Here is a 9,322-nt window from a genome sequence, read left to right on the forward strand (position 1 = left end):
TTGTGCTTTTGTATATCTCACACCATAGTTCTTAATCAAATTTACACCCCTCCCCCACTCATGCCTCCCCACCCCCCACTGGACCTTATGTATTCTGCCACATATATATAGAGAGATTATATGTAAGGTCTATTCTCTCTCACCCAATAGTATCAGTCTCCAGTAGTTCCCAGACTAGGGTCGACCCACCACCCATTTCCCTCGCACCACTCTGGGCCCTTGTCTGATTGAGTTGGCATGGGTCCTGCGATCAATGCCACCTTTGCCACAAGTTCACATGTGCAAGCTTCCAGTGGCCTGGAAGCCTCTGCTTCTATGTGTTTGTGAACCAGTCCTGGTTCTTACAATCTTTCCACCACCACCACCACCCCCTTCCGCAATGGCCCCTGAGCTGTGGGTGGGTGAGATTTAACATAGGAGTCCTATCCAAGGACACATAGGAGTGTCTCTTTTATCAGAAAAGTAAATGTTTCCCAGAATTCTCAACGTTTTTCAGCAGACATCTACCTCCACCCCATTACCTACCTACATCTCTATTTATATCTGCTGGCTGCATGCCTTGGCCACTTCTAGCTGCAAAGCTGGCTCATAAAAGAATACTTTTAAAAAAGATGGGATCTCACTATATTGTCAGGGCTAGTCTTAAATTCCAAGGCTCAGGGGAACCTCCTGCCTCAGCCTTTTAAGTAGCTAGGACTACAAGTTTATGCCAATGCTCTGGGTGCTCATATTTTATAGCAGATTTGGGCAAGGGAAAGAATAAAAGTGTATGATAAGCTAGCATTGCCTGTGTTCATGGGCAGGAATCTGGGCATTGTACTTTAAATGAAGGCTCACTGACATTAAGTGACTAAATTCCTTAAGCAAAGTTAGAAGCAGAGCCTCTCTTTGCAGACCACAGTTGCTATCATATGGACTGGGTCAAATATGCAATGTATTTTTGTCATATTTAGACCCCCCCTCCCTTATCTGAACCCCCCTTATTACCCCACACTTATTTCATATACTGTAATACATAGAGATAGATGATGATACTAGATGATTGATAGATAGATAGATAGATAGATAGATAGATGATAGATAGATAGATGATAGATAGATAGATAGATTAGATAGATGATAGATAGATAGATAGATAGATAGATAGATAGATAGATAGACCATATACATATACATAGAGAGTAAGAGAGTCAAATTCATGTCCCCAAATTCTCTTCAGTGTGGGTCCATCTACTGGAGCTCGATATCATACCCAGCATCACACCCTTAAAGAAAACTGGCTCTTCCTCTCTCAGCAGTTATCAGTTGTTAGTAGTTCCTTGGCTATGATTTGGGCTTCTTCCTATTTCCTCACTTTTATGCATTGGGCTTTTTCTTGACTAGCCTATGGCGTTTAGCTGGGGCAATGTTCCTCTGTTATAATGTAACTCCTTTTAATCTCTTTTTTCTATTGTATATGTATATACGTTAAGAAACTTCTATAGTGGTAAGCATCCATATGATTTTTCTAATGGCCTTCAGTGTTAATTAACCCTCACAATAGTCCCCCCTCTGCCCTGCCCTCCCTTTTCCATCCCTTTACCATGCCTACTCTATTATTTTCCTTTCCCTCTTTATATCACTGTATTCCATGTCCCCTCCCATGAAATCTCCTCCCTCCTCCCATGACCATGTACTAGTTTCCTGACCTTTATGGATTTTCCAACAAAAACACACAAATAAGGCTTTATTGTTAACTTGTAATTCAAAAAAGTGTTATTTCAATGTGCCTCATATAATGATATTGATTTTTTAATATTTTATTTATTATTTTTATTTTATGTGTATGCGTGTATTGCCTGCATGTAGGTAAGGGCACCTGTGTCGTGCAATGCCCACAGAGGACAGAAGAGGCTGTTAGATTCCCTGGAACTAGAGTTACAGACAGTTGTTAGCTGCCATGTGGGTACTGGGATTCAAACCCAGGTCTTCTGCAAGAACATTCAGTGTTCTTAACCACTGAGCCAATACTGATTTTAATTTTTGTAAGGAATTGATAAATAGAAATATTCTAGAACCAAATGCAATTACTTTAGGATCTTGACATAGTTCAATATTCCTCCAACACACACTGGATTACAAAGATGATAATATGATATAAGTATGATACCCTGCCCCAACAGATGGTGAATTACCCACAACTTACTATGATAACATAATGGCTCCTGGTTAAGATAGGGCCGATGCCATGATGGAATGTGTTGTGAAGATGGGCGGGATAAGTCCACGTGTCTCATAGCACACTATTCACTCATCAGTTTTAAACCACTGCATCTGCTGCCCCTGGTGTTTGCCATGTAAAATGGAATTCCAGTGGTAAGCATTCTACAGTAACAAGTCTTGTAATGTGAAGCCCAAATCTCCTTTGCAACCTTCCCCCTTCCCTTTGTATATTTCCTGGCAATAGTCTTCATAATATTTATTTAAAATTGGATCAATACAATAGACTTGTTTTAAGTAGATGCAGGGAATACTGAATCTGGTTATAGAAAATAAACCCAAGTGACCATTAGTAGTTGTGATAAGTGTGTCTTTCTCTATTTAACTTGATCTTCTCCTTAAATGCCAAACCTAGGAATGCTTGTATAAAAAATGATGGATATATACTTGATAATTGTTCAAGAAATGAATCTTCATTATGTGTACAAATTCCTGCCTGCTGTTTACTAGGTGTCCTGTCGTCAATAAGAACATGGTACCTCTGGCTCTGGTCAAGGTCTCCTCCTTGATGTTCTTCCTTTCACCTCCCCAAGGTCTGAGTCACTTGAACATCTGTCCTTGTTATTAATAAGTCTCTTGCTATTCTGTTTTGTCGCTAGCAATGACTTTTATAAACTCTTCATTGTAAGTTCTTCAAGGATACGAACTATGACTTCCATTTCCTATGAGAAGATGTGCTGTGGCCCAAATCACCCATTTGAGATTCAGATCAGCTACAACATCTGTGAAAATAATTTTTATTCTAACTTCTTAAAGATAGTTCTTTACAACAGTCTTGAGCTTTTTTCCTTCCTCTTTCTGATGACCTGAATAAGGTGTCTAGAATTTAAAATTTTAGTAAAGAAAAACAAAGTTACTCCAAGTACCAGGACTTACATAATTGAGCAGATAAATATGTGTAAAAGCGTATTAAATTTTATTAGGTGATTTTACATTATTTTATCACAACCTTAGTTCAGCCAGGTGGACACAGTCAGTTCTCTTTTCTCCCATTTTAGACCCCTATATTGAGAGAGAGAGAGAGAGAGGATTAGTTTTCTTAAACGATGTATGAGAAAAACAGTTATTAACAACTTCACAACCCATAAACCTTTTGGTTTAGGCATTCTCTTTTTGAACTCTTGTCATCTTTTTATCCTCCAAATTAAGTTTTGCATTTATTATGGGATAGTTGGAGGCTGGTATGTTAGCTTGGTGCAAGCCAAATTTGAGGTCTTTGGGAAAATTGTTATCATGCACTCAATAAATTTTTCTCTTATTTTTATGTAGTATAAGCAGAAGTTTTTCCAGAGAGTTCGAAAGGCTATACTATAAGTGATTTGGCAAGCTACTTAGGAGAGAAAATTAGAATTTATGGATGGCAAATCGCCTATATTCAGAGTTCAATGAGAGTCTCAAAATCAATTTTACAAAGAGGATTTGGGGCTTAAAAGCAAACAGAAACTCACTTCTTTGGCAAATGTGAAAGAATTAATTTCCATGCAGTGGTCAAAATCCTGGATTCAGAGGAGCTGAGTGGGCTCCAAACTTGGTTAACATGTTATTTGAGCCGCTTTAAAAGAAGAAAAAATGTTTTGAAAGGCTAAAAAGCAATGGCATCTTAGATGTTAAATAGATGTTTGTTTGTTCAAAATGAAGACATTGATGAGTTATGTTTAAAGGAATCAGAAACACATGGATTAAGCTTTACTTAAAACAAACATAGGTTCAAATGCTGAGGGAAATGCTGTGGGCAGAGTCTGTTAGGAACTCCCTTCAATCCCAAATATTTGTAAAAAGGGATGAGATGATTCAAATACACCACAAGTTTTCTATGTCTAGTTGGACAGTATCGTTTACTAGCAATTGTCATTCACCTATTACTTTTCTGGCCCCAAGCAGCTGCCATTAGCTCTCTCTCTCGCATGCCTTCCCCAAGCTCTGATGACTGTTCTCTACAGCAGATCACTGCTCACTCACAAAAGCAGACACAGGGGCAGATGAATGTCTTCACGTTCTTAAATTTGAGGCATGATCTTCATGACCAGGTGCATGCTTTATTTCCAAAAAGGGCATCCCATGATGCTCTGATGCCTTTCCAGCCACTTTGGCTAAATTGCTTTCATGTGCCATCCACTCAAGTTGCATGGGAAGCTGGCTTTTCTCTGGCAATGGGTGACATTTTCCTGGCCCAGTGATCACATGCCTAGAAGGTTTCTACTCTTGCACGAAGGCAAATTCTGGCCAAAGGAGCCTGGCTGACATGCTAGGGTTTCAACTCCGCCAGACACACAGTTGAGACAGACAGCAACTGGCGCCTCGCTGTACATTCCTGCCCATCTTCAGCATTCCGGGCACATTAGGGTGAGTCAAAGGTCTTCTTTTTGTTTTCAACAAGTGAACTTATGTCCCCAGAGTCTAAATGCTGAATTGGCACTCAGCACATTGAGGAAATAGGAGAATTTTAATGTGATCATCTAAATTAAATCATGGGAGCCATGAGTTCCAAACTTGACTGTGCACTGAAACTGCCTGGGAAGCTTAAGAAAAAAAATACAGATGTCTGGGTTCCTTGCTCCAGAGATTATAGTAGAACTGCTCTGGGGTATAGCCTGGACATCTATGGTTTTGAAAGTTCTCTATCTGAATCTACTGTGTTCAAAGTTGATAACTTCTCAAATAGAGTTGGGCCAACTGTCCTAACAAAGCTAAGTATTGGAATAGAATTATGGTACTTACAACTGGATACATATTACAGTCACCTCAGGTGATTATTAAACTACTGATTTGAATGCACAAAACCATCCCAAGCACTTCAAACAATTATATAATGAAGCTTTGTTATATGCATGAAATATATATGATACCTGTATATGACACATTCATATATATACACATATACATACATATATAGAAAGATGTAGACATGCATTGCTTAATGACAGGGATAATTTCTGAGAGCTTTATCTTTAGGAACTTTATCATTGCATAAACATTGTGGAGTAAGTAAGAAGGCTGTGATATCATGAGATGATGTGAATAGAACCAGCATCATACATGTAATGTGTAGACTAAAGCATCATGTTAAGGCACATGACTGGTTTGAATATGAAATGTCTCCAACAGGCCTGTATTTTAAATGCTTGATCCTCAACTGGGGGTACTATTTTTGAGAGATCCTGGAAACTTCAAGAGATGATGCCTGATTGAAGGAAATAGGTCACTGGGGATAGGTCTTTAGGATGACCTGGATCTTGACCCCTTCCTGTTTTACTGGGTATTTCCTGTCTGCCTGATGGCATGTCCTGTGGATTCTTAGGCAACCCTACAAAGGCCTCTGTGGAAAGACACTGAGGGTTACTACCAATAATGAGCTCCATTCTGTCCTTTATGGAAGTGAACCTCAAAAGTGGATTTACCACTCCTAATCAAGCCATCAGATAGCTAAATCCCAAGCTTAGAGGAACCTGAGATGGAACTACCCAACCAAGATTGTCCTGAACTCTTGCCCAAGAAAACTATGAGACATCTTAAGCCAGTAGGGTGTCAAGTGATTTCTTACATAGCATAAATACAATAGTATTATCATTCTCATTTTATAGTTGAGGAAACTAAGCCTCAGAGAAGTTAATAATGACCTGTAATTACACAGTTAAAACTTGCATATCTGGGAATCAATATTAGGTCATTGTCTCCAAACACTGTGCTTTAAAAATGATGCAGCTCTCATCTAGACTGTTAAGTATAGTTAACAGAGAAGACATTACATTGGCAATTGTAATTTATAGTAATCAACCAAAGAAAGTAGATTCTTGCCAACATCTTTCATGATCTCTCAGCACTGCCAATTGTTTGAGAGTAATTAGACCATCAAAATGCTACCCTTTGCTTGATCATCCTACAATTGCTATTGTTTCCTTTGGCACCCAGATTTCAAGGAATTCTCAGAACACCATCCACTTCATCCTTAAAGCTTTTAAACTGATGTCTCAAAACACAAATTATAGAGTATATGCTACAAATAGACACTCATATCCCAAACCTGCTCTGCATAAAGGCAAGCCTTTGCCTAGGTTTTCACAACTTGCAATCTTAAACAGGTAGAGGATATATTCTCAAGAAATTTCTACATGATATTACAAAAAGCCCAGGAACTTGAAAGGCAGAAAGGTCTCTGTGCTGGCTTTGTTGTCACTAGCTGTGTGGCTTGAGGAGAGGCAGGCGTATGCCTAAGTGCCAGTTCCAGCAATCCTGATTAAACTCTTGTGGGATGGGGCCTAGTATGGGCCTTTTTAAAGCTCCCTGCATGATTCAGTGTACCACCATGGGTTGCAAACTACTGATGTAATCTTTTGCAATCTCAGTTTCCTCATTTACTAAGGTAATAATGCTGAGTCCTCGGTGGTTTGGGGAGAGGATTAAGGGTAATTACAACAAAGACCAAGTACAGCACTTGTCACATAGTTGGTACAAAGTGAGTGCCATCCATCAGTATTTGTGGTTTGTTTAAATTTTTTAATGCACTATACAAAAGTATATAGTTACTTAAATACATCTATGACTTCTTTTCCTTGAAGAGCTCTCCTTTAATACTTAGAAATCCTTTCCACTCCAAACAGCAAGTAAATACATATCTCATTTTCTTCAGGTTTCTTATGATTTTATTTTTAAACTTATCACATCTATCTGGAATTTATCATCTTGTTAAGTAATATAAGGTGAAACCAGTAGTTTCTTTTCCACCAAATGCCAATTTTTCTGCATCTATGCATTAACATCATTCTTCTCACAATGATTAGTGAAGTCTTTTAAATACACAGTATTTAGTTTTCAGGCATTACCACTCTCGTAATGGATTGCTTCTATGTTCTTGTCCTAACTTTAAAAGATTTATTTATGTGTGTGTGCGTGTGTGTGCGCACGCATGCGTGCATGCATGCTCACATGTGCAGGTGTCAGTGGAGGGCAGAAGAGTTATTTGGAGCCCCTGGAGCGGGAGTTATAAACAGTTGTGAACCACCAGATGCAGGTGCTGAGAACAAACTCAAGTTCTCTGAAGAGCAACACTTGCTCTTAACTGTCAAGCCACCTCTCCAGCCCCTCGGACACTAATTTTTAATAAACATTTAATTGTTATGGTTTTGCAATGGCTTTAGTATCTATTGGGTAAATTTGAATATTTATTATTCTCCTACTAAAAATTTCTTCAGTATTTTTGGCTGAAGTATTGCTATTTACAAATACCAAATTCTTGCTTGTAATTTTTTATCCTTGTGTTGTGTTTGTGTGTAAAGTGTATGCATGTATGTGCGTGTGAGTGCATTAGTGTGTCTCTTTCCCATTGTTTGCCTCTGTGTTCACTGGGCTTGCCAGGCTGAAAGTTTCCAGGGATTCTCCTGCCTCTGCATCCTATCTTGCTGTAGGACCACTGTGATTACAGGCATGCACTATCATGCCCAAATTTACGTGGATCCTGGGGACTCAAGCTCAGGTCCTCACCCTTGCAAGGTAAATGTTCTGCCCATCGAGCTCTCACTCCAGCCCTAAAAATATCAAATTCTTCACATGCATACGATCTTTACTTTTTCATCAATAGAGTCACTTAATTTTGCCATTAAGTTCCAAGAAAAATAGTGTGTCAGCATAGATATGTTTATCTTTTTGCCTTAAGTAGCACTTGTTCCTATGTCTCCAAGCCCAGGAGTAGTCCAGTTTGTAAAATAAGGGCTTCAAGTACTGTGTTATGACATGCTGGGCTCTTTTTGATCTAACTCCTCTTTCTCTTCTAGACTCATTTTGACCATATTCGTTTCCAAAAACCACTGCTACAGCCTAAGGTACAGTCTGTTAATCATAGCACAATATGGGTAATGAGTAATTGTCAGCACTTTTGTGTCCTTTCTGTAAGGTACCTCCCCTAAGCATATTTCATGCATTATTTCATGCAGTTCATCTGAAAATAAATCCACAAATTCCTGAGTACTCCTCTCTTCAAAAGGTGAAGCTAATTCTCCTTCCCTTGAGTGTAGGTCACAATTAATGATTCACTCCTAAGGATTGGAAAGTGGCAGAAATTTGAGCATAAGACTCATCCCTGTTTGCTCCCCTGGGTCACATGGAGGCCAGCTGCCATGTTAGTAGACACCTCAAGTAGCTCTTGAAAGAATTTCACATGCTAAGAAACTTCGACCTCCTGCCAGGTGCTGGTAGTGACTTACCAGGTGCTTCATCCATATTTGGAAGTGGATCCCCAGGCTGGATGAGTGACACCAGGGCTGATTCCAGCTCCAGAGAGCTGTTTGACCACCACTTCCTGAGAGAGGCAGAACAACCACCACACAGCTGATCACTCCTGATTTATGTGGGTAATAAAACTTTACTGTGTTTGGACTACTATCCTCAGGCCTCTTGGGGTAAGTCTACAGTGCAGCTCTCCGCGCTGGGACTCCCTAAGCCACATTCACCCTTCCATCCCCCCCCTCGCCGTTCTATACTCCTAGTTTGAGCCCTGAGCCACTCCTAGTGTTGGGGCCCCAGACACCTGGGGAACCAATACTGCTTCCTGACCCTTCTCACCCAGACCAACTCAGTGCCTTTCTTGGGCCCCCGGAGCACCGCTTCTGGTCCTGGCCCTGCCCTCACCTCTCTCTCATGGTTTTCCCACTTAAGGTGCCTGCACTTTCCTCCCTTTCTTCCTTACTAATACCCTTGCTCCTATCATCCTACCTCTGTTGAACTGCTTCTTTCTCCTTATCCCCTAGGTTCCTCATATACCCTTCCCTCCCCTCTCCCTTAATCTAACCCAATTTTTATCCATATCTCCCTTAAGGACTGTTGCCTACTATTCTTCTCCTTCAGGTTATTTCTTTTCCTTTACCTCACTGTTTCCTTACCCTTGTCCTGGTTCCTGCAGTTATGTCTGTTTGCATACATATTTATCAGAGTCTGATCTTAGGATCCACATATGAGGGAGAACATATGTCGATTTTTTTTCTGAGATAAATCAATTTATTTTTACACTTAAGGTCATTTGAGGATCTGTTCCTCAGGGGTCACATGGGCTTGGGAGGAGCGCTTGGCTCTT

At 39.9% G+C, this 9,322-nt stretch overlaps 1 long non-coding RNA gene across 1 annotated transcript in view; it reads right to left on the reverse strand.

Annotated features, from left to right (window-relative positions):
* Positions 1-3,740: 3,740 nt before the first annotated feature.
* Positions 3,741-9,322, reverse strand: part of LOC115070105 — an 11,358-nt gene continuing 5,776 nt past the window's right edge. The window contains exons 2-3 of the long non-coding RNA XR_003849302.1: positions 8,457-8,551; positions 3,741-3,811 (exon numbers count right to left, since the gene is read on the reverse strand). This is a non-coding gene — a long non-coding RNA (uncharacterized LOC115070105). The remainder of the gene's footprint in view (positions 3,812-8,456; positions 8,552-9,322) is intronic.

The sequence above is a fragment of the Nannospalax galili genome, unplaced genomic scaffold, assembly GCF_000622305.1.
Source record: "Nannospalax galili isolate Female #2095 unplaced genomic scaffold, S.galili_v1.0 scaffold72, whole genome shotgun sequence".
NCBI classification, from domain to species: Eukaryota; Metazoa; Chordata; class Mammalia; order Rodentia; family Spalacidae; genus Nannospalax; species Nannospalax galili.